At 39.7% G+C, this 26,550-nt stretch overlaps 1 protein-coding gene across 1 annotated transcript in view; it reads right to left on the reverse strand.

The window, feature by feature from the left end:
- The window catches only part of sgcd (sarcoglycan, delta (dystrophin-associated glycoprotein)), a 350,931-nt gene that overhangs the window by 308,971 nt on the left and 15,410 nt on the right, over positions 1-26,550 (reverse strand). The window lies entirely within an intron of this gene.

Raw genomic sequence — 26,550 nt, forward strand, 5'->3', positions numbered from 1 at the left:
CCCATATGACATCCAAGGATTATAGTGAATTTATCAATTTTTCAAAAATCCGAACACGACTATGTTGTTACCATATCCAAATGCTCCCTAATAACTTTTGAATTTGGTTCTAGCACTTTATTAACATCTTAAATAGATTTTGAAAGCAAATGACAAAATGAAACACAAAATATTAACTCAAATTTAAATTTGCAAAATGAAGTGGATTTTTCAATAATTATCATCATGCTACCACATTAAATGATTACTTTGAGAATTAAATCACTTTAATTCAGTTCAGCTGTTGATGACATGCGAGCCGTGGTCATCTTTTAAAAGGTGTTTAATGAGAGGTAATTCTCCACAGCAGATGGGAGGGAGGGACAGAGGCATGAGAGCTACACTTTAAATTCTTTGAAGATGCAAATCACCGATGCATAACCAGAGCATGAATACAATATTACCCAGTTTAAAAAACAACCTTCGTCCCATCACTCCAGTGCTTGGGAATGCTATTTTAAAGCTTTTAATGTGTTTTCTGAGTACAGAGGTGCTGAGGGGCACACCTGGGTTCATCCAGCAGTTATTCCACAGCAGCTGGAGGTGGAGTCCTTCGCTCAAGTATACTTGAGAGAAGTTTTAAAAGGAAGGCAAATTTTCAAACTGAGCTGGCAGACATGTACCTACACCTCCGCCTTCAAGTGTTTCTTTTTTTTTAAGTCCATGAGCGTTATCAAAGCTGGGAACGGCAGGCTTTAAATAAACTGAATGCTGCACCTCCCGCCCACCCTTGCTTTCTTTCTGCGTAAATCGAAGCACTTTGATTCACTGTGTGCATGATAACGGTGCACAACAGCACTTGTTGAAACTCAAGAGTAACATCAAGAGGACAGGGCTGATATGGAATACTGTGTGCTTGAGAGGACAAGAAAAACTGGCAATGCATTCAAAGTGTTTGGAAACAATAATTCAGGCAGTGAACTGAACTTAATACCAAGACAAACTCTTTACCATTTCCTTATGTAACCAGTGCCAGAGTAGCTATGAATTTGGCTGCTCTGTTCATTTAGAGGGAAAGTCATCCACATTGAAACCGACCAACAAGTGGAGTCACTGAGTTTTCAAGGTATGTTATAACTTTGGGGTCAAGTGAAAAACACAGAAACCATTAGCTAACAAGCTTTTAAATAGAGAATGCATACAGAGCTTTTCTATTCTCCGGTCCTTTTTCCCCCCCTGTTGAATATCTAACCAGTGGAAAGCCTCCTGTTAGTAAAGCAGGCAGGCAGATGGTTGCTGTGAGCATTGTTCTTCAAAAAAAGCGCACTTATATGGGTGCCCACTCATGTTGGGGACACTACATCAAATGTGAGGCAGGAAAAATATGCTGTAATCTGGGATTTGGGATAGAGACACAGTATGTCTGTGAGCTTAACATTAGCTCTAAAGCTGTCCAGACTATTGCTTCGTGCTAAAGTTGGATTCATATTTAATGGCTTTCGGAAAGACTCCCTTTCCATTTGAGCCTTGCAAGTGGCAGCGACACAAGATTCAAAAGAATCAACACCTCAGTAAGACAATAATAACAATAAGACCGAACACAGGAGCATGTTTGCCAAAGTTATATTTTTTTTTATGGAGTATTGGCATGAGTTTATTCAGTCATTTAGTCTGTTTTGGAGGCGTAAAAGCAGATAGAAATTCATTGGAAAAACAACTGGGTCAGAATCATCCAACTTTATGTTTTTTTACCAAATGAAAAACTGCACAGTGGAGACGGTGATAGCGTATGTTTTCACATGAACATCAGACAGATAATAGATTATCAGTCTCTGCGGTGCTGTTTGCAGACACAATTCTATTGTGCTGAAATCTGAGCCTTTGATATCCTCTCTAAATGCAGCTGGAATCATATATCCACGGCCATTATACTGGCGACAGGGTTTGTAGAGTTAACCCTCTCTAGGCCGATGCATCATGGGATGTTTTTTAATTTGGTATTATGGCATGAGCAATAGCTATTAACATAGCTAATGTATTTAATTATCCCCCCAAAATTTGTTTTTAATTCCTTTTTAAAGTGGATTATAATTTACTCAATATCGTTTCATCAAATTGCCTAAAATAAAAGCAAAATGGATTGTTGACAGACTCAATCAGTATTACTTTACACATATCAATGCAACCCCACCAAGCTCATTGTGAGTCACTAAAATTGGTTTTAATGAAATTTACAAACTAAAAAACAGACAAATAACATAACTTGGTACAATTTTACCCATTCAGCTGGCTGAATGGGTAAAACCTCACTGTCCTTCCTGCTTTCGCTCTTTCAGCATCAGCAGCTCTGGTATTCTCTTTATGCATTACAGTGTGTGTTAGTTTTTGGATATCACTGTTTTAAATGACTGTAATGTTAACATCTATGCATATAAGCTCTGATGTTTGAGGTCCACAAATGCAAGTAAAGCTTACATGTTGTCATCACCTTTGAAATAATAAAGATCAGTGTTGATGTTGTGTTCACTGCACTCATGACTTGCTTTGGATTAATATGATCTCCTTTTCCTTAATAAGAGACCAACAATAAGATTTTAACTTACCCACATGTGGGTAAACTTACCCTGCATGAGTGGATTTCCCCTGAGCAAAGCCTCAAAAACAACAAATAATCAACAGCTATCATTTTTGTGATTTGGTTCAGACAAACACTGACTTTTCTGCAGTATTACATGAAATACAGCACCTGTACTGTTGTTGAATGTCATCCTGTTTCACTTGTATCTCCTGACAATTTCCCCTGCCTGCTGTGTGATAAAACAGAAAGGTCATTGAAGTAATGTAAAAAATAATAATAAGAGAGATGAGGGAGAAGGAAGTCAGTGCAGGAGGTGGCAAACAAAGAGGCACCGAGATGAAACATTTGGAGGTCATGATTAGATATTACTGCTCTGCTGTGATGAGTGGCGATGATGAGGGGATGAGGAACTTCGATAAATTGTTCTTCAGAGGTTTGTTTTTTTTATCTGTGAGAGGCAGAGGGAGAAAAGGAGATAGGACAAACATAAATTAGAGAGGAGGAAGATAGAGAGAAGACAGGGAGGAACTGACAGCACATTCTGAGAGAGAAAGGGAGATCCAGCCAACTGTTGACTGAACCTATTGGGGTGTAATGTTGCCATGACAATGCTAACTTCAGCTAATGGCACAGAGTAGTTGTCAATATTCCCATTAGGTGGCACGGGGCAAAACTGGGACTAGACTGGAGCTGCTGACAGATGCCAAGCTGTAGCGAGTCTGTCGTAAGCGCTGGTGCTCATAATGAGAGCTTCCACCAGCGAAGAGGCATAAATTCATGCACGGCTGAAAAATGTCTCTAACTAAAGAGCTGTGCTGATGTGAGGAGAGTTACATCATAGACTGTGTAACAACAGTGTTGGGGCCATTACTCCCCCCCAAAAAATGTATTACACATTACTTAATGCAGTTTGAAGTCAACTAAAATCTTGCTTGTTGAGCACTTTGGAAGCTTTCCTGGTGTGCGTGTTTTCTCTGGTGTTCCATTTGTGGAGGAAATAAGTCACCTCTTGTTACTTTCCTAAGGTTTGGATGTGGGGCTTTAATTCTCCATGCTGAACAGCTTGTTTCCTCTCCTGTTGTTTTTCACCTCGTTTGCTTTAGTTTTAGAAAAACACACTTTTCTAAATTCCTTCACAACATTTGGAAACGGTGTCAGACCTACACTCAAACCTGTCTGCTTTCCTCTTCATTAGGCTACAGTCACAGAAAATCACAGCTGCTCAAAACTTGAGGTAGCTTTGCTCTTTTTTTTGTCATTTCACAGTTTAAAACATATATTGTTATAATCACAAAGAAAATTGGGATTAGGTTTACTTTTACAATGACAGCTCACACCTTTAGACTCCATCAACATGTAGCACGTTGTTTAGAGTGGTTAAAAAAACACAAGTTATGCATTTTTCTTTTGGATGTGGTTGCAAAGCAGCTTACACATTCAGCAGCAGTATAAGGTTTGTCAATATTAAGTGTGAATGCAGTCAACTGTAGGCTGGCATTAGCAGATCTGCTGACATTGCTGGCTGTGGTTGATTTCCTAGCTTTCCAGAACTCTGGCAATGCTCAATTTGTTACAGTCTAAGCAGAAAGGTGGGCTCCACTACACTCCATGTGCTTTAAATATCTTGTTTGATGAACCTCAATTTAAAACTGATCAGTCATTCAACGGCCGAGGCAAACCCTCGTGTTTTGGCATATGTATCTGCCAATATTCTGACGGCGTAAAAAAATTAGCACAAATTTGCAGGCTTGCATGAACATGTGTCATAAAGTCGAGTGCTCCAAAACTAATGAAGCATTCAGCGAGAGTAGCTTCAGCATCTCATAGAAACACAGTGACCCTCTGTGACCGACGCCACTGGTCTTTCGCAGCCCCTCCTCTGTTCCACAGCGATGACCATTCAGGTCTAATGACAGGAATGTCTGTTCCATCTCTTAATATTCTGTGATTATATCCTCATGAATATTCATTTCCTAGGAGGGCACAGACTGAATGAGATAACACTGGCCCCCCGCTTTCATCTTCTCATTAAGCCCCAGCGGTATCCTGTTTCTCTTAACTATGAAATATTACCTCTTTTGTATCACAAATTAATCACACTCCTTTGATACGACTGTTTTGCTTCACTCTCTGATATAACCTGGCACACTAGACCCGTGACAGGGACATCCCTTTTAGTCTTCAGTGATATTAATGGTATTTTTGCATAGATTTAGGAAGTCGGACTATTATTAATCTAACTTGTTAAGCGCGGTACCCGTTTCGTCTGTAGAAATTGAATTGTAATTGCTCTAATAAAATCCCATCATCGGAATACATCAAGCGATATTTTATAATAATTACCTTATAACTAGCAGATTTTTTAATTTACTATGATGTCTTTGCCCTGGTTGCAAAATTACAATTGACAGTTTGACTGTAGAGAAGAAGGGAGCAATAATTCCGAAGTGTAATTCAACAGTGGATTGAAGGTATTACTTTAATGACCACCTTGAACATGATGTGAATATTTGATGGGGTTTGCTGCTTTGCTGTAGAGATGTCTCGCAGGTACTGCATTCACTGGTTTGACAGGTTTGTCAGACTGATTTCGAAATTGTGTCTGGTGCAAAACAAAGTTTCTCTGTGGCTTCACCTGATCGTTCATTCAGCAGACTCCAAAGTGTAATTTGTTTTCTCTGGTTAGAAGCTTGAGCTGAAAAGGGAGCTGCATTATGTATTACTCAAGCCTGTGCTACACTTATAAATCACCGCTCCACTGTGCTACAGTTACACGAGGGAAAGACTGGTTGGAGTCTGTGGCATGACCAAAATGATTGCAGTGTGTGTGCAACGATTCTGATGCTTTTGAAACGGTTGCTTCAGAGATGGTATGCACCAACTTGCAGTCGGTTGCGGTCTTCAAAACAACTTTGGTGAGCCAGGACGGCACAAAAGACAGCAATAAAACGACAATGAGATGAAGTCAGTTTGTCTGAACACACAGAAATTTTACTCTAAATTCAAAGTGACATATATGCTTGGAAAACCTGCTTTTATATACCAATATAATCAGAATAAAACCAGCTTGCAACCAGCTATGCCAAGTCCTCTTTTGCAAAGAGACACATTGCAGATGGGCTGCACTTACTGCCACACACTGACTCAGATCAACTGCAAAAGTTTTATTCTCCCACAAGTTATACTTCCACCACCACTGTTGCTGTTCTCCCATGGACTTTCAGGTCTTTGTTTCTATTATAACACTCGCTGAAGCCGAGTGTTTAAAGCAGTCTGAAGTCTGAGCTTTTGGCTCACAGGGCTTACTTTGTTTCGACCACAGCGTCGACCACTGGAATAATGTATATCTACATATCTATATGACAGAAAATATAGAAAAGCACAATCCCCCAAGCTTGACAACATGTCAAACTGACAATTTGTCATTCACGCCCACATTGTGCTATGATGTGAGAAACTAAGCAAGGTTAGAACTTCCCCTCAAGGATACACAGCTATTTGTGGTAGTATGAATTTGTTCCATGTGAGACTGTCTGGAAACAAGTGTTATATTTAAGCAATATCAAGTCTCCCACTCTCTATGACCACCAGCTTTTATCCCTTAGGGAGTAACTGTGGGTGTTCAAACCACCTTGGATGTCTGATATGTTTGGGCAACACATTGTTCAACCCCTTCTTTTCCCAGAATAACACAGCGAGTGACCTCGTGAGCCTGAGATTGCTGACTTTATGCAGTAAGAGGGCAGGTCCACTTGGTTCCGATAGTATCTAAGATCTTAAATTTTTTCTCCAACTAACAACACTAGTTATAGTGCATGGAAACACAACCACTTGAGACTGTGATGAATCACTACACTTAAGTTTTTAATGGTTTGTAAAGGCCATTGTTCTTCCAAACTTTTTGTGCAAATTGCCCCATTTTTATCCAAAACTGAAGCAGGTTTTAATAGGCACCAAATCGTTCATGTCTTACTTTTTAAACTGTTAATCATTAGTAATACCAGGGTGCATAATTGCAGAATATGGGACATATTTGACACGTAATTCCTTTTCTTGGCTGTATAATACCACCCACTCGTCTAGTTTGCCTCTTTAACAAGCAAAAACTGCATCCAGCTCACATAGTTTTCCTGGTAAATCACAAGGCAGAAACAGAACTGACAGCATGACGCACGTCTTAGAAGAACAGCAGAGTCACAAAAAATGATATGCTAATAAAGAGAGCTGCTGTGAAGCTGAATGGTGTCAGCAGAATAAGGTCTTGCTGTTCATTATGACTTTTCAAATATTTGTCAGGCTACAAAACTGAGTCAGCCCCAATCATTTCCAACTTTACAGCAGGAATCTGTAGAGAATCTGTAGGCATGTTTTTTTTAAACTCGCCTGTATAAACTTTATTAAGTCATCTAACAGGTGGCACAAGACTTTAGCTGTCTGCTAACTCAGCTAATTCCCCTGTTTAACTCACAAATATTCCTTGCTATGTATTGCAGCAACCAACCATCCATCCATGAAGTCTGTGCTCCTATTTTAGGGAATAAAATTCAACTTAGCATTAACTGCCAGGTGGTGTCTGTTTGCTGCTCTCATATGGGTTTTTCCTAGGAAACTTGCTAGCATTACCTGATAGCCTAACAATCGCTCACACCCAAATATGGTTAACCAAATATTTAAAAAACAGCCGGCTCACATCAATTTCAGTTTACAATCAAGCTGTTTTAGCAAATTAATAAATATCCACAAACTAGCTTTTAAAATTTACCAATTTCAAGTAAAACAAACTCTTTAATGTGATTAAAAAAAATGTAAAAAGCTGCAGTCACTATACTGTCCTTATATTACATCGTAACCAGATTCTGTTTAGACTAAATCTAATGAGAAGAAGATATGCTTGGATCATTTAATCAGCTGTTTTCCCCCATACAGACTACTGTCAGATAGTTATATTTTGTCATATATTTATTCACTTAAAACTAGAATAACTCACTAAATGCAGTACACGGCTATGCTACTTGAGACTAACTGCTGGATGTTGAGTAACTTTCTACAGTGCTGGACGTAGTAAAGTAATCGTAAGTTGCCTACAAGGTCACGTTTCTTAAAAACAGAACCTCACCTGGTAAAAACTGTATCATTCGCTCCGAGGTTTCACCGTATGATGACACACGGTGGCACAAATTCTCAGCTGGAGGAAACTTAGTCAAATCAAACTGATGCTTTGAAGTATCTCTGATCAGTGGGGAGCCTCACTTGAGTGCGAGCATGTGGAGAACAATCACAGAAGCAGTGATTATAAAAGTTTTTCAGTGGACTTTTACAGACATGCGATCCCTTATAAATTCTCATGTGCCTATAGACCCACACACACACACACACACACACACTCAACGACCAGATAAACAGCAGCCTACCTCCTGGCTGGATTACTCACCAGCTTATAGTGCAAGCCGCTGATTTATGGTGTAATCTAGTTCAAGGAGGGAGAGCTTCTCATACAAAGAGGCAGAAAGACCAGCAGTGACCTTTGGTGTCCTCCTCAGCTTGTCAACAAACTCTCAGTACTACTTGGGAGAGGACAATGCTAAATTAGAATGCACCGAGCAGGTGAATAGCAAAAAGTGGACTGATTTAATTCACTACCCGGTCAGAATGATGATGGTAGCGGTGGGGGTAGTGGCGGTGGCCGCGGCTTCTTCTTCAGGATGGGTCCATTAATCTTTTTATGAGCAGCAGCAGAGACTCAGGAGACTCAAACTTCTTCTACTTAGAAAATACAATGAAATTCATGGGACTCTGCTGGTAGATTGTCTCTACAGTGAAAGGGTTGTGGGTGTCTCAGAAATAAACCACAAACCCTAACTTGAAAACTGGCTGAAAATTCATAGAGTTATAACGCAAATTCTAGCTGCTCCCCTATTCACAAGCCCAGCAGGTCCACATATTTGGCAGTTGTTGTTTTTTTTAATGCCAGATCCCCTTCATGATGAGTTGTATCTCCTCCCGAGATTCAACTGGGAGTTTTGTCTTATTAGGTAAAGCAATCAAGTTATGATTTCTATTTTTAGCAGAGTTTTGTTTTACTCTAAACAAGCTTTAAGTGACAAAACTGATTAGTGAAGAGAAAAAAAAAGCTCTTAAAGAGGGTTAGAGAATGGTAGGCAGTGGATCAAACCACTGGGAGTTCTGTGAGGGGGAGCCGCGTTTTCAAAACACTATTCCAAAAAAGGGTGGGTCTGGACGCAGAGGAAAGAAACCCAGTGGGTGTCGCATCCTTCCTGCTTGTTTCTCCTGCTGGTGGACCTGCTCACAGTTACTCATGCCTCGCCTCCTGCATATGAGCACAGCCTCTTTTCAACTCTTTCCCTGCTTGCCTGGTCATTCTCTCAGCTTGTGTGGTAGCAGTGCTCAGGCTCCCAAGTCCTCTAGTATCTCAAGTAGTTTTTTGAAGTGTGTTTTTGCCCCAAGACTTACCTTAGTCTCTCTTCCTGTGCCTCAGATCTCCACCTTGTGTGCCAGCCTGCATCTCTGTGAAGCTCTGTTCCTGGATCCCCTGCCTGCACACTCTCCAGCCACATAGACTTCAGCAGCTCATTACCTCAGAGTTTATCCTCTTCTATTTGAAATAGTAATGGTTTTCAGTTTGGATAGTTTTATTTTGAATTCACCTGTTTTCTTGCTTTCCACTTATTTTTCTCCTTTCTTTCATTTCCTTCTAATATTGCGCACCACCTGTCACAAATTATCCCATCAGTCTTTTCTCCTTTTATACCGCCTGTTGTTCGGCTGCCCTTTGACTGCTACTTTTTCACAATCCAGTTTTAATTTTGCATTCCTTATTTCTTATTTCCAATTTTGGTATTTGTAGAATTTCCAGTTTTGTACTTTGAGTCCCTGTTTCATTTTGTTCTAGTGGTTTTTTCTTTGTGTGCCTGTGACCTCAGGGCTTTGTGCTGAACAGTCACATCTTACCTTGTTACACACAGTGCTGACCTATTTTGCCATGATGGGTTAGAATGAGAAAAGGTCAGAGCATCACTATTTTTAATGTGGTGGGCAATACCAAGATTTCATTGTAATCTGGCAATATTAGTGAGACAAAGTTTGCCCCCAAGCAGAAAACATCTTTGATGAGTATAAAATACAGACATTTAATATGGAAAATACTCAATATGAAGGAAAACAGCAGGTATGGTCACCGAGTACATAAGTTTATATTGCCACAGAGCTGTCTTTATACCCATCCATCCATCCATTCGCTTCTGCTTATCCTTTTCAGGGTCGCGGGGGGCACTGGAGCCTATCCCAGCTGTCATAGGGCGAGAGGCGGGGTACACCCTGGACAGGTCGCCAGTCTGTCGCAGGGCCTGTCTTTATACCCCTTCCCTCTAAATAAAGGAACCTACCAAACAAGCAAAGAGTCTGTCCTCCAGATCCCAAAAAGACACTAAATAGTAGAAGGTCAGGTCTTTAAATGGGTCCCTGTAGCTTTTCAAGCCTACTCCAAATCGGTGTGACCTCACCAAAAAGAGGATTCAACTCTAAAAAAAAAAATCCATCACATCTGCCAGATCAAGTCTAACGGCCTTCCTTGAATCTTCCTGGGAGGTGGAAAAATCAGATGTTGTGTTCTCAAAAGAGCATTTGAGGCAATCTGATGTAATACTGTGAATGTTAATATGTATAAAGTCAGCATCACAGGGATGTTTGATGGGAACTTTACAAAAAGGCACATCTGTGGCAACAGAAAATGCACTTAACCTGCAGTCGCAGCTCCAAATGGCTCAGTGCTTTGAACTGACCGTGGATGAAAGAGTGCTTATTTATATCACAATGTTTTATTAAAGGCTCAAAATGCGTTATGGGTGTAAGCGCCACATAAATGCACTGCGCCCATCTTCTCCTCCCACTGCTAGCACGTCTGCCCTTAAATTGCCCTCACACTTTAGTAGGTCAACAAAACGCGTCTGATCTCGTCTCTCTGCTTGAGCCTTTCTGAGATTTTCCTCTGAGCTCCCCTGATTCCTGGTGAGGCACTCCTCCTTGACACATTCTTATCTCATGTAGACAAAAATTTTGCTTTTGATTTTTGGATTATTTGTTTGCTCTCACTGCCTTCACGCAGCCAACACTGAAACGGTTTATCTGACCTCCTTTATGCTCTACCAGCTCAAAGTCAAACTGGTCTGAACACTACGAGCATCAAAATAATGAAATTATAGTGCTGATGCCATTCATCAACTTAACATTTGATGCACACTTCTTCTGACGCCGAAGCTTCGTTTCGGTAAACAGAACGAATCTCGAGCATCTTAATTAGCGGAGACAGGACACTCGTCTCCATCGAGGAGCAGGTTTGATATTTTTAAAGTGGGTCAGTATCTGATGAGGTCTGCTGCTTTGAGCCTGATGACTGGCGAATACTTGCAGCTCTACTCCCATCTTAGATGTGACGACAACGCCCCTATGTTTAATCACACCAAGAGATCGTCATAATAATCATCGAATAATAATCAAGGGATAATCGTGGAATTCCTTTCAGAAGACTGAAAACATGATGGCGACGCTGATGCTTTTGCATGATAATAAAATTAGGAACAGAACATGGCGACGCGTCACCATCTCTGCTGTAAATCACAGGAGGATGGGAAAAGGTACATCTATTATATTTCCATGCTACTGAGTGACCAGTCAAACCCAGTTCCCTGTATTTAAGCACATCTGAATACATTTAAAAGAACCATTTATTATCACAATAGTATAAATTTTTAAGTGAAAAATTGCTCTACTGTTGTCTGGATAATGTAAAATTATTTACTAAAACTGTGTTATGCATTATTGGTCTCCCCAACCGGTCGCAGCAGATGGCCCCGCCCCTCCCTGAGCCTGGTTCTGCTGGAGGTTTCTTCCTGTTAAAAGGGAGTTTTTCCTTCCCACTGTCGCCAAAGTGCTTGCTCATAGAGGGTCATATGATTGTTGTTTTTTTTCTCTGTATGCATTATTGTAGGGTCTACTTTACAATATAAAGCTCCTTGAGCCGACTGTTGTTGTGATTTGTCGCTGCGGAGAGTCACAGATTTTATGCCCTGTGGGAGGGTCTACCCAAGAGGGATATGGACCCCCTAATGATCCTCTACCTAATCACAGGAGCCAAGGTGTGAAAATGGGTGTAGGTCACAATCAGCCAGGGTTTCGAGTGAGCTCATTGTAAAACCTAGCCCCACCCTATCATGTGATTTCCTGAGGTCAAAAGGCCCAGGATGTGAGTGGGTGTTAAGGTGTCTGAGAAGAGATCTCGAAACTGGATTATATTTTTTGAATGGTTGCTGATGGGACATGTTGACAAGCTGGATTATGAGACTTTTCCATGTAGAATCTAACTTCAGCAATGCACGGAGGTAAACAACGTCTGTGCCTAAAAAAGCAAAGTGGATCTTGCAAAAGTCAAAATTACAGTTATCAAAAGTCTGAAAATGGCTGTGGTTACAAAACCAGTCTGTGTCTTTACACGGCTTTCTAAGTAAGCTATTTTAACAGATAACTTCTGTTTTGTCCGGACAAAACACTCATTACCATGGCAACCAAGAAAACATACAAAATATGTGTCAACCATTATATTTTCTCCCAAACTGTGATGTTATGACCCAGGTCATTGTTGCCGTGTGGTGCTGTTACTCGCCACACCAGGCGGGGGCATTGTTTGTACTCTGTGATGTCTGTGTTATGTAAGTTTCCAGGTGGAGGCTGACCATTGGTGGAAGAGGGAATGAGGCCAGCTACAAATTGGGACCTGACCGGGCCGGCAGCCCCTCCTCCTACTTCCTGTTTCCAGTGAGCTGCGCGTTTGGGGCCCTTCGTGCCGTGTGACGGAGTTTTCCGTGATGAGAAGAGCTAGGCTGCAGTAAAAACAATGTAGAGAGTCGTCTGTCTGGACATAGTAGTAGAGATGGCACGATACCACTTTTTTATGTCCGATACCGATATCATAAATTTGGATATCTGCCGATACCGATATGAATCCGATATAGTGTTTTTTAATCAACAAAACTGTTTTTTAAATATCTTGCTGCATTTTGTATAAGTTCATACTCAAGTTTAAAACAACAACTACACTAAAGCTATTCTGTTATACCTGTATGCAAAAAAAAATATTTCATAGTTCAGCAATACTGATCAATCTAATAAACTTAAACCTACACCATCCTCCCTATTCTGGTATTTTAAAGAGTACTTAGCATAAATATTAAGCAACCTAACTAATAGGGTTCCAACTCCCAGCAACAACAAAAATAAATAAATAAAAAATAGGGAACCACCCCTCACGCTACACCTCATGATGCTTAATCGACGTAATCAACCTTAATTTGATGCAGTGTGAAAAAAAATGCACAGAAATCAATTATTTTTCAAGAAATATTAAATAGATTCAACATCTTTCTTCAACAAAATTGCAGACTGCACAGATGGTACCCTCCCAAAGGAAAAAGCACTATAGCTTACTATATATATTAGACTTAATAGTTACTATATACAGTAATTGACTTCTATTCATTTTACATCAAATTAAAACTTTGGGTGTCAGATAATTATTTATTAAAAGCTAGACATTTTAAATGAGAATAAGAAAGAAAAGTATGTCTTTGTGCCCCCTTTTCCCTGTTAATGCCCTATCGGCCCCCCTGGCTAAACTTTGCTAGATCCGCCCCTGCACAGTTACCAGCTCAGCTACGTAGAAAAAGATCCTGGAGTAGAAAGTAATATTAAATACATTCTAACAACAGCTTATCAAGCTTAAACGTGCTGCTGTTGTTCAGCCGCTGGTTTCCTCTTTCTGGTGCAAAGTGGGCCAAAAACAAACTAGAGACACGGACTCGCGACAGAAAAGCCGATCAGCTGATCGTTAAGCAGTTTCATGAATGAAGTAGCAGCAAGAAGAGGCAGTCGCTCCATATATCGTTTGTTAAGCTTAACGCAGGAATGCTTTACAAACATTCAGAGATGGACTTACACACTTGCTTTACTTCTCTCGGGATAACTTTGTCGGAGATGAAATGCCGGGTTGCTAGCGAAGCTCCAAATGCTATCCAGACCACCGACAGGTCCCGCATGCCACAGCCGCTCTATCACGTGATGCATACTGCTCTGACGTGCTAACCTGAGGTGAGTTACGGTGTGTTGCAAGTTTTGTGAGGTGCTTTCGTGATATTTAATGGATCGGATTACATTTTTTATTTTTCTCCGATATCCGATCCAGTAATTTAGGTCAGTATCGGACCGATACCGATACGTAATATCGGATCGGTCCATCTCTACATAGTAGCTGTAGGGGTGGGAAGCCGTTTCTTTTACAACCTTTTTCTCCTGTTTCGGGTAGGGAGACAGGTTAGAGGCTTGTATTTTCTTTTGGAGTTGACTCACTATAGGTAAGCTAGTTCAGATTCATTTCCAGTGTGTTTTGTTTGTTGTTTTGGCCATGCCCACCCTGACGCTCGCTACCTGTCAAGTCAAAAGTAAGCTATAAGAGAAGGCATTTTGTGACAATGCCCAGTTGTGTAATGCATCTCCCTTTATAAAACTCGTCCTGCCTGAAAAAGATCCTTTTGCTTCCTTGTCTCCATGCAGAGCTCAAGACGGTACACACACACACACACACACACACACACACACACACACACACACACTCTTACTTCTCTCTTTACATCCCCATCATCATCCAATCCCATCCTCATCCACACATTATACACATGCACTGTAAGGCACGAGGCAGGCTGATGGATGGGCCTGCTGCAAACGGAGCTATGAAACAATTATTCCTGCGCTCCATCTCTGTCAGGACTTTGTTCAGAGAGTTTACTGGTCGAAAAGAAAAGAGCCCGTGTCATCATTTGAATAGCAGGTGTGTGCTTGTAAGTGTGTGTGCTGGAACGTTTTCGACTACATTAAAGTATTTAGTTGAGAAACCGAAGAACGTTAGAGGCTCTAAAGACAAACAGCGTCCTGAGAGTGCCAGCCTGACTGATTCCACAAAACTAAGTCCATGTGTTCAGTCTCAGTGAAGGATGGACAACATGCCATGACAACATGACGGAAAAAATAATTTCAAAGTCAAACTGCTTGGTTTCCTGCAACTACAGTTAAACCTGCAAAATAGACACTGATACAGTCAAGCATGTTCATGTTCCAAATATTTTCTGATTGTGGTTTTTTTGTCAGGTATAACAATACTGAAAAGAAAAAATTAAGGTGGCAGAAGACCAGCACAGCTTTACATGTATCCCATCTTTGAACAGTGAGGGGCCATTCACAGCCAGATTGAGTCCCTAAACTAGAGGACAGTGTTTTATTCAAACAATCCCAGCATGAGCTCAAATACACTTCCATGGCCCCTGCATAATTTCCTGGGAGGCAGATGCCTGTTACTGTGGAAGTGGTATGTGTTAATTATAAATACCTGTCAGATACTGCGGTCAGCGCAGCATCGTTACTGCTGAATTAATGAAGCTACTTAAAACCAAAGGTTATTAGTGGATTGGAGGGAGGGCTGGAGGTGGGTGGAGCAAGTGTGTGAATGAATTACAGCATGGAAGTGTGACGTTATTTTACAGACTAACTGGAGGTATGAAAAATGTGTTTCCTGCAAACCTCAAGTCTGGTCAAACGTATAATTTCAGTCCAGTGTTTAATGAATTATTTTTGGCCTTTTATCTACTTCGTCCTACACATGGGAGGCAAAATCAAAATATATCAGACGGTCCAGTTCAGTGACACCAATTAGCAGAGGAGAAGCTTATTTTACACCTTAACAAAAAAAACTAAATGTGTGAATTCGTTTGAGATATTAGCCCAGCATTCAGTTTTTCTAAAATTAGATATAAAGACAAAAATTGTTTGTGCATGAGGCTGTAAACGTGTTTATTTTATTAATTAAGTCGGCATTTTAACACGAAGTCTGTGGGGATCATCTTGCTTACGGAACCGGCCTCAAGCGGCCAGACAGTTACTGGCAGTTCGTACCAGCTTCAGCTTTCATCCACAGTGATCATGCCAGTACATTTAGCTCAGGACGTTTAAGTATGCAAATGTTTCCTAATACAAATATGTTAGTGCTGTCAGGGCCTTGAGTCACACTCTAAAACGCGGCAGACTTTTTATGAATGAGATGAATGAGCTGGTGTCAGCATGTTTGGTTGGGGTCAAACTTTACACCCTGGAAACTTAAAATATGAAGCCAGTGTGGACGTGGTGAAAACTGCAGTTCTTGAGGCAGGAAGTCAGTCCCCTTAGACTGATAGGGACTTAGACAGGGACATAAATGAGCAGATTTAACATTGAGCTGAGGTGGAAGAGGGAAAAGTTAACAATTAGAAGTTGTGATAATAAAGTAACTCAATTAAAACAGAACCTTTTTGCAGTTCCAATTTTGCATTGCAATAACTGAGGCACAACAAATATGTGACAGGAGACTTTCTACTGCGGCTACACTTATGTACAACAAATGACTGTAAATGAAGCAGATCCCACAAGGCAGAAGAAAAAGCAAAAGTAAAGCACACAGACGGCTGGCAAAAGGGAAAAGGAAGAAAAAAAAGTGATGAGACTAAGAACTAGAAGACGGAGGTTTGTTAAAACAGAGCTCCTGATACCTTGTAGGAAAATGCTGCGTGCTCATTTCTCCTCTGTAATCCTGTTAGAGGATGGAACTGACTTCCATTACAGGGACATTATCAGCCTCTCCACACGTATGGCAAAGAAAATATGAGCACAAACATAATTCTTATTCATCAGCCCACAAACACACAGAGCCACGTTTCTCCACCTCAGCCTCTTCACATTGTGTGGATCCAGGATGTGAACTGAAACAGCACTTACTCTCATTTACTGCCTCTCTGGGAAGCGAGTAAAGACAAAATATCACTAAGAAACAAGTTAGATGAGTTGCCTTTGATAATCTTGAAGGCAGTCCTCTGAAGGTATCTTTGAAATTGGTTACCTTCTTCATTTTAATATTATCTTTAAACATGAGTAAAAACTCTGATTCGCTTTTTGGTTTTCCAAATTTCATTTTCCTCAAAATCAATCCAAGCATGTCATCAAATAAACCAAAATCTTAACACATCTTAAAACTCTTTGTTTCTCTATTTTTGGTGCAAATTCATTTAGTTAGTTATATTAGTTAAATAATGCAGAAGTGGAAAGGCAAACATATGCTGGTTCATATAAAGCCAACTTGTTTTTACACCGATGAACAGGCAGAGGAAGCAGTGAGGATGGCTGGAGTCCAGCCTGCTGGATCTCTGCAGGTTCGAAACTGAAGATATTCTGATCTCTCTCAAAATATGCAACCCTGAAAAATCAATTCATGTGAGCTGAACGAAGCAGAGCATCAGTGTCCACAGTTTAATTTAATTATCTCCAAAAGGAGGCGTCCGTCAATAGCACACGACCACAATCAAAGTATATGACGCAGAGGTTGAGGTGATTCATCCTATATAGAGAATACAGTAATTATCTATTTCACAACTAACCTAATAACTCAGACAGGAGAAAAATTATTTCCTCAAGTATTAGACTTTGCAGATACACGGGAGCATCCACTTGGGTCCAAGTGACATAACTTTTCTCATAAAAAGTGGAGGAGTCTGCTGTGTGTGTGCCCTGCTGGATCAGGTAATAGTATTAGAGCGTAGGCTTGATCACTGCCAACCTGATATCACAGCTAAGCGTGTAACAGACACTCCAATCCACTGTGTTCATTTCACGCTTTGCCTTTCACACATGCAGAAGTTGCATTACCAGCAGGGGGAGATAATATGTTCAGTAAGTCACCAGTGACCGAGAAAAGTATGAAGTATATTCCAGGGTCCTTCTATGCCACAAACGATTAAGCTTTGACTAATACGTATTTACGATTATTCATTGGCTTGCAGTTTGCTGCAGCGTACTACAACTTCTGCATGTGTGCCCATTTCATGCTTTGCCTCTCCAAAGCATGAAATGGGCACACATGCAGAACACAGAGGACCAGTGTGTCTATTACACACTTTGCCGTGATACAGAGTTACATTTTTCATTGAGTACGGCTACTTTTGTGAAGGGAACATTTTACTCTACACTGCAAAGTTTTCTTGAGCAGTTCTCAATGATTAAGTCTAACCATGTTTTTTCACTACCTAAACATACAATAACCAATGAATAAAACAAGTGAAAAAAGTTAAAAACTAAAGAAATCATTAGATGAAGAGAAAAGCAAAATAAAAGAGGTAAGTTAGTCTCATTGACATGAGACATTAAAATCTCTTTTTCAAGAAAGACCAGGACAAGAGGGCAGAAGTTACAATAAATGCCACACATAACAAATAAGAGCCACAGTTTCAAGGCTGACAAGTCTGAGAATCATGTCACTACCACCACTCAAACCACACGCTTTAGATCTCTAAAGCAGCGGTCCCTAACCCCCGGACCGGTACCGGTCCGTGAGTCGTTTGGTACCAGGCCGCGAGAGTTGAGACTCGGGTGTGAAATGTATGGTTTTCAGGGTTTTTATCGGTTTTTAGCGTTATTTTGTTATCGTTTACTCGGTTTTCCTGGGTCTTTTCACTTGTGTTATGAATAAATCTTCTTTTTTTCGGTACCGGTACTAGTTTTATTTTGTTGTATTTATCCGCGATACCTTAAAGGCCGGTCCGTGAAAATATTGTCGGGCATGAACCGGTCCGTGGCGCAAAAAAGGTTGGGGACCGCTGCTCTAAAGTACAACCATTTTCTCTCAGCAGTCAATACATGAAGGCACCAATGTCAGAGGCCTGCTCTTAGTGTGGCAGAACAGCCACGTGTATATTATGTCTCACACCAAAAACATGTTGGTGGCTATGTAGGCTTATTGGCTATGCATCAACTGCTCCCCCGTGGGGTCTGCAGATGTCCATGAAGAGCAAGCCTTAGAAGTCTTAACTTGATTGCTAAGCGTACAAACTCCATGTTTCGATTTATTTACCACCCTGATAGGAAAGAATCTTCCAGAAACAACTGAGCACAAGCTTTAAGAGGTACCAAGTTTTTGTTAAATATACATTTGCACTGGTAATATTGGGGAGCTGAGATGAGGCACAAAGCCCAAAAGATACTAAAAGACAAAACCATCTCACAGCCACAGTCTGTTCATCCTGCTGCCATCTGGTAACCAACATACCGTCCTCTACTTTATCATCAGACTTCAGAGTGACTTCTTTCCACACTCTAAATGCTTCACAGTTCAACAGAAATAGCAGTTTTATTTTTATGAATTTATTGTTGCTTCATTTTTCTTAGTAGGATAAAAAGCCTCTTTATTTAATATGGAAAAGTACAGATGAGAAAAGAATAAATTGGCTAAACGATGAGGGAAATATTAGTTGAGATTAGCTGAAACAAATCCCCCGGAGAGACACGTTGCTGCCATCGCTGAGACTAGTTCTCCTGGGCATTTCTTCTCAGAAGTTTCATCATATACTTGGTGACAGAGGGGAAGACAAACTTATGTTACAACACACCGACACTGTGAACCCTTTGACGCTTAAGTGCATAAAAATGCAAAGGGGGTTTTCTTTTTTAAAAAACATGTTTCTCATAAATACAAATGTCTTTTAAACAAATATGTTCTACTTCAAAGTGGATATAGTAGACTCATTTTGTGCTCTATATTTGCATTTTTGAAATCCACTAGAATAGCTTTGCATGACCTGCAGTTCAAAATAATCCTCCTTGGGTGCAGCCCCTCAGTTCATTCTCGGTCTGAAATAATCCAACCTAACTCCTGTCAGCTGCCTCTCTTTCAAATGGTAGTAATGTATAAAAACAGGTACTTGGTTTATACAGTGCGTACCAGTGAAGTTATGTGACGTGAATGGAGGTGAGAGCTGGTACTGTAATGATTAATTAACAAGTAAAAGTAAAGGAGCTCCATCCAACAGCTACTGCTGATGAATACTCTGCACCACACTGTCCAAATGTTTTACAAACCTGCTGAAATGGAAAAAGGGAAAGCAAAATGGGATGTTAAACTTCAACATAATAGCTTGGCTGCAGTAATCTACTGCAGTGCCATCTAATCATCAGTAACGTACGTACATCGGAATGTAGAAATGGCTGCTAAGTGGTGCAATTCATTCAGTCTTGTCACATTCAATTTACCTCTTTTCACATTTTGCTGTTCTTGTCATACTCTTAGTGTTGGTAATTGCCTCTGCAATGAGAGTGCACATTTGTGAGTTAGAAAGGCAAGAGACACCTGGCTTTTCACCTCAAAATTTCAAAGAATAATCTTTTAGATGAAGATGTTATCCCTTAATCAATGCATATCCATTTTGTCAAAGTTTAATGCCTGTTTACACCCAGGAGACTATTACCTTCCCTCGTGCTTTTAAAAAGATGAAGGCAAGTAATCAACCTATCGGAATATTTCTCCACCGAGTCAATTTGTTAGAAACCGTAAAAGCAAAGGAATTTTCTCAAACAAAAGTTACAGATTGAAGAATGTTTGCACATGAGTGTCAAGGTTAAAGCGAAACCGTGAGGTGCTGCAGGATGGGAAACATGCACAGAGAAACAAAATGCCAACTGTATCTTTAGGAGAAAACAACAAAATGTATGGAAGCCTGGGGGTTATGAAGAACTCTTCTGTGTTCTCACTACAGGGTTATCATCTGTCAATGTTTGATGGATGTTTGTTCTTAGTCAGAAGAACGGGCTGAGATGTCAGAAAAAAACTTCACCAAAGGGCAGGTCTGAATTGTGCACATTCAAAAAACATGTATTGGAACCAATGAGCAAAAATACCTATTTTGTAGCCCTGTGTTTGCACCAGCATGAGCCGAAGACAACATCACTTTCACTAGAACAAATAACAGTTCTTTCGGTTTTCTGTAGTGGTGTTCATCCAGAAGTGGGGATTAATGCTGAAGACTGAAAACTACCAACAAAGTATCTTTCAAGTACCTTTCTGTACTTGTTCTAAAAGCATGTTTTAGTTTGCTGAGCAACAACAATTTCATGAGCTACCAGTGACTTCGACTGGAAGCAGACTTACAGAGACAACATGCAATTTATAAATACAATAAATTTTTCTAGTTAAAGAAACTAATCTGATGCTCAGATTAAAGGGGGCATGAAATGCTACACACATAAAGGCTAATTTACACCACTGAGTCCTGCTCTTTAAAACTGACAACTAACTCTGTGAAGCTGGATTTAAGAAATCACCGCTCGAAGTTAAAGTTTGAAAGACATGTTTAGCACCATCTTCTGTCAGTACGGAATGTGACAGGATGTGGTTGGTTGGACGGTTCCAGCTTATAGACTTACATTAGTTTATGTTAGCTAACTGGGAACAGAATCAATAACTCAGAGTAAAATTACAACACAAAAACTGAAAATCCGTTTCGTGGATCACTTTAGTGCTGCTCCTGGCTGTTGTGGAGATACAGAAATTCTTTTATTGCTGCCATATAACCTGCATCATTATAATTGCATTAATAACATTCTTTACAGCATTATTCCATTTAATAATATTTCTCACAGTATTGATATTGCATTAAAGCTGTTTATTGAAGATGTTCATTTAAGGATCCTTTCATTATGTTAACTTTTATTACAGGTACAGCCAGGGGTATTTCATACACATTGCATAATGTTTGTGCTCATTTAGAGTTGTTGCTCAGTCTACAGAGGGTCTTAAGCTTTGTGAAGCGCGAGTCTTCACAATCTATTGTGAAAAGGACTAAAGCATAGAAGGATAATTACATGCATGCTTACAATACACATATAATCTAGGAATGTGTCAGGCCTGAGGCCTTAACTCATTTAGCTTCCAACTGCATTTTAGTCTACTTGGTAACAGATGACCGGAGTCAACAACCAGCCCTCAGAGACCTTGAAGGCTTGAAGTTTTTACCTTGTTTGGAAGGTGTTATAGAAATGAGAAGTTCTATGTCTGTTTATAGCCACCTAAGATGTACCATTTACTGTAACTGATGTCTTTAACCTATTTTTAGGCCATGGGGGGGGGGCGTGTACCTCACCGCTTTATAAGTGTTCTCAACATGTATTTTTGTCAGAAGACATATGCTGATGTTTTCTCCTGGGTTAATAAACTCATCGTTTGATTGCACTTTTCTGGGGCCTCTGTGGTTTGTGACACTGCTCTACATTGATTGATTTCGCGACACTGTAACAATGAGTTTTATGCTAAGAAACCGAGGATATACTGTCCATTTTCACTGGATGTCTCTTTAGCAGGAAGTGGCTGTTTGCTGTTTGGCTAGCTGCACTCAAACAGGAAAATCCAGGACAATCATTTAACACGCTCTCCTCCACACAGTCCTCATTTATAAAGTGCTGTACAAACCAGAACATTTTCTCGTTTGAGTGCAGCTAGCCAAACAGCGAACAGCCAGTACTGCTAAAGAGACAGACAGTTAAAGTGGACAGGATATCCTCGGTCTCTTAGCATAAAACTCATTGTTACGGTGTCGCGAAAGCAAGACTACACATGTCAAAAGGCACCAAACAGCAAATTGTCTCTCCATGTGTCAGGGAAACCATAAACCTCCTGTTTACGAAGGGCAGCCAATCAGAGGAAAGTTGGTTTAAAGGGAGAGGAGCTAAAACTGCTTATTTCAGACAGAATAAACTAAAAGGCTTCACCAAAGTCAAGTGAAATATAAACAGGGATCATTTTTACTGAGTCTTAAAAATCTACCATATGGAGGTAGAAATCAGTAGCGCTTGTCAGGACAAGCAAGGCAAGCAGTGCTTATCCACTGAAATATAAAAAGACACATCAACTGAACACAGAAAGTCAAAGCAGTTTCTCTCCTTTTAGCTCAGAAAGTGTTTTGGCATAAAGCTTCACTCATGCCTGCTCACTCCATCCATTACTGCCATCTCCTGGCCATAGTTCTTGCCTCTGGAAGCAGGATTAACTCAGCTCAACAATGAAGCCACTGAAATCGGTGTGAGGTAGCTGTTTTTATGGGTGTCTCCTGTTAACAATGCCTGGAGCATGCTAAGCTAGAAGGCCATCAGCTTGCAGCTGGTGGTGCATGCATATAGTGGATAAACCTCTGGTCCCTGACAAGAGACTGATGGGAGATTAGCATGACAGGTAAGTTGCCGCAGTGCCTGCTTTGACTGCTCTTGGATCAGACAGCATCTGCACTTTGTGTGCATTATTATTGTGTAACAGATGAGTTTTCTCTTCTTAATTTCTGACAGCATGTGTGATATACCCAACTTTTAATGGCACAGTTAGCACGTTAGTAATTAATGCTTTAATTAGTAAGTATAGTAAAAGTTTTGACTAATGAGGGAGAGGTTAACTCCTGCCATGTCCAATTTAATAAAACAAACAACCAGTCATGATTAGCATCTCTGAGAAATCACTTGATTAACCAAGTGTACAAAATGTAACCATCTGTTTTGCTAAGACACCACCTTTATTCTTCATGAATTTTGAAACAGTGTACTTCTTATCAGTGTAGATATTCACTGTTAACCACAATAAATGCTCAAAGCTGTTTAATTCACCTGTGATTTTTTTAGTTAATATACCTTTTTCAAGGCAAGGTGTAGTCCTATATTTCTGAGCTCAGGCACAACAGATTTTTAGTAATATGTGGTCTTTGCAGGACAGCCACTCCAAACATGATTTTACAGAGTGTATAAAACAAGCACTTCATACTCTGTTTGTTTTTCTAAAAAAGTCACCACACATGGTTGTTATAGATCAAAGATGAAGTCAAGATGTAATTCATATAAAGACAAAGAGAAAGTGAACCACAGAGAAAATATTCAGCAACAGAACAGACAGAACAGCTTGAATTTGAATAAAAATATCAGGTTTTACCAAAGTGGTGTTTGTTAAAGCTTTATGGTATACCCTGCTTCAGAAGCATTATATATTATTCCATGTGCCACACAATTTTAATCAGTAATTAAAAATAATAAAGAATCCGAGTTCAGCTCAAAAAATGACTCACACAAAAGCTTCAGCAAACACTTAAATCATATTCATTTAACCTAGTTTAACTCCATATCTTCCCCTTGGCCCCACATGCAGTGACTGTTTGCCCCACAGCTGGAGAATGACTGCACAACAGAATTATTTCAGCATCCTATTTTCCAAGTAACATTATTCATAGCTTTCTGAAATAACCACACTCCACTGTAATACAAGTCACAGATCCTAAGGTATAGACTAATGTAGTAGCCTTAAACTGATATTTCAACGTTGGACAGCAGTGACAAAATGCTAGTTGCACATGTAAACATACTGAGTGTCAAGATCCCAGATTTATTTTACTGTTAAGAAATGGTTTACACCTTCATCTCCTTCAGGTTTTATTTTGTTGTTTTTTTAATTGGTTACTTTTTAACATATTCTTTAAACTACTGGTAGCACACCCCAACCAAACTGCAGCTTTTTCCAGTTATACACGGAGGCACCTTCACAAAATACAAACTCAGTGGAGAGCTGTGAATTGTTTCCCTCCAGTGAGGCCACCACTTGAATTTGTTCTCTCTTTCTAATGTTAATCACCAGTGGACCCATGTTCATGTTATTAACAGCCATGACTGGTTCAGGGACTTTAGCTCTGATATCAGGCAGCCATTTACAGCTCCAGTACCAAGCCTCCAAAGTATGTTAATGGATGAGATATATAAATAATGAAAATAATCTCTTAAGTTTGCGAGTCACTGATGAGCAAAATCCCATTTTTAAATGTAGCTATTTTCTATAATCAAATGCACCTTGGGCCACCTTCATAACACAAATATGATGATCTGCAACATACTTAATTAGTGCTTTTAGCAGGTAATGGGATCTGTAAAACCGATAAAGCACCCACACTTTTAATTTGGCCCATTTATGTTCTTTTTAAAGTGTAGATGTTTTGATTTCCACACTTATGTATGTTGAAATAAGTGCACTGATTTCAAAATGCATTGTGCTTGACTTGCATGTAAATGTTCAACAAAGAAGTAACTTGTTGAAAAGTGACGACAACAACGGGAATTCCTGGAGTAGCCACTTGAGGGCCTCTATGACATGGAAGTAAATCACACATAGGAAATATTTTTTACAGCCTTGTAAAAATAAGTTTGGTCTTCACTGGTAGTTTCCCCCGTTCATAATTTTGCCTGCCAGCAGTTAGCTGTTTGTTTTGGATTCATGATTCATAACTCAAATAAATCTCCCAACCATGTTTGTGATGATGTTGCTCTTTTAAAGCATTTTTAATAGAGTTATTAGACAAATGATGTGCACTGTTGTGTAGTCCAAGAAATCTGTGCTTTAGTTTTGGTGTGTAAAATTCTCGTAGATGGAACAACTGAATGGATGTTACAACTCCCAGGCCCCGTGTGAGGTCATTGCTTCTTTTTCTGACGTTTTTGGATAACAGCTTGTTGGGAATCGCCTTTTTATGCAAAAATTATTATTTTTGTTCTCTCAAACTGTGTGATCTTTAGCATTTTTTGTAAATTCAATTAAAAAATGGCCACAAATGGTGTGCTTTTGTGACAGGCTTCTGAAAAATGTGCCTTAAGATACTGGTTAACTATTTTTTTTTTGTTATGTGCAGACAACACCGCTTTAACTCTTGAGTTAGGTGCATATTTTCAGTACAAGGTCATTAATGGGTTAATAACCTTGTACTGAATCATTTTAATATTTTGAATCAATTAATAATTTAATAAGGGTGATTTATTTTCCTCAAGCTAGAAAAAAGAAAGATTTGGTGAATACCTGTGTCTCCTCAGAAATTATTATTATTGCTACTGAGCTTCACCTTGAATCCAATTAGGCTTACACTAGATGTTGTCCTATTTTAAAAGGAAAAGCGATGCCTTGTTCAAAGGTTGAATCGAGGTACAAACGAAGGTTAGATTTTTCAAAACTTCTGTTTATACACTGAAGAGTAGTCAGTGTATTTGTGAGCTGCTTTGAAGAAAAAAAAAAACATTCACACAGTGTTATTTTACTCTATATTTCCTGAACACAGCTTTCCCAGGAGGATCCAGCATTTCAGAGCAGACTCCTGAATGACATTCAAAGTTGGTTCTAAAAGTAGCTATCGACTCTTTAGGAGAAAAAAAAAAGTCAAAAGTCCACCAAAATTAAAGCTGTCTTTAAAAAGTGAAAATTCCCAATATGTCATAGCTGCATACTGTGAACTATTTAAACAGCTGTTTACTATGTTAGAGCCGTCCTTTATTAATTTAGGTAACGAGGTAATGAGCTCTCTCAAGCACAACAAAAGATTCCATTTTAATGTCAAAGCAAGTCTCAAGGTTACCTAAATGTTAAGATATGGAAATGATATTAAGAAACAGGAACTAGATACAAAGGCCTTGACAAATAATCTTTGCCTGAAATGCTAATTCCACCCCTCTGGAAAAAGACCAACGTCTGCCTCGGTCACTTGCAAACTGCACTGCAAACAGGCCAAGGGCAGCAAAACAGAGTTTCTGCATTACCCATCCACAAACAGAATATGATGTGATCTGGTAAAGCATATGGTGCATAACAAATAATATGAATTAAAGTTCATATCACGAGTTGGCAACACAGCTGAAGTCCGATGTTTGCCACCATCTTTGTGGTTAAAACTTCTAAAGTCTTTTTTTGTCTGAAGACAGAAAGTTCACCGTCAGCACCAGGTTTTCTCCTTGTCAAACATAAAGGTCTTAAAAGGATTTGAAGTGAAGCTTAATAACGTAAATAAGGGGCTAATTGATCTTGATACCTTTAGCAAACTCATAAAGCAAGTTTATTAGAAGAAAGGTCTAATTTATTTGAACAGGCAGCAGTAGGGATCTAAAAGCTGGATTCATAAGGCATTTTTTTCCTGCTCGTTCTGTCCTGTTGGTGAAAAAAACTCTGGGGGAACTTTGTGACTTTGGTTGGAATTACTACTTCCTCTTGGGATCTACATCTTTCGTGGCTGGGAAAGGAAATG

The sequence above is a fragment of the Aulonocara stuartgranti genome (assembly GCF_965226115.1).
Source record: "Aulonocara stuartgranti genome assembly, chromosome: 10".
Taxonomy (NCBI): Eukaryota; Metazoa; Chordata; class Actinopteri; order Cichliformes; family Cichlidae; genus Aulonocara; species Aulonocara stuartgranti.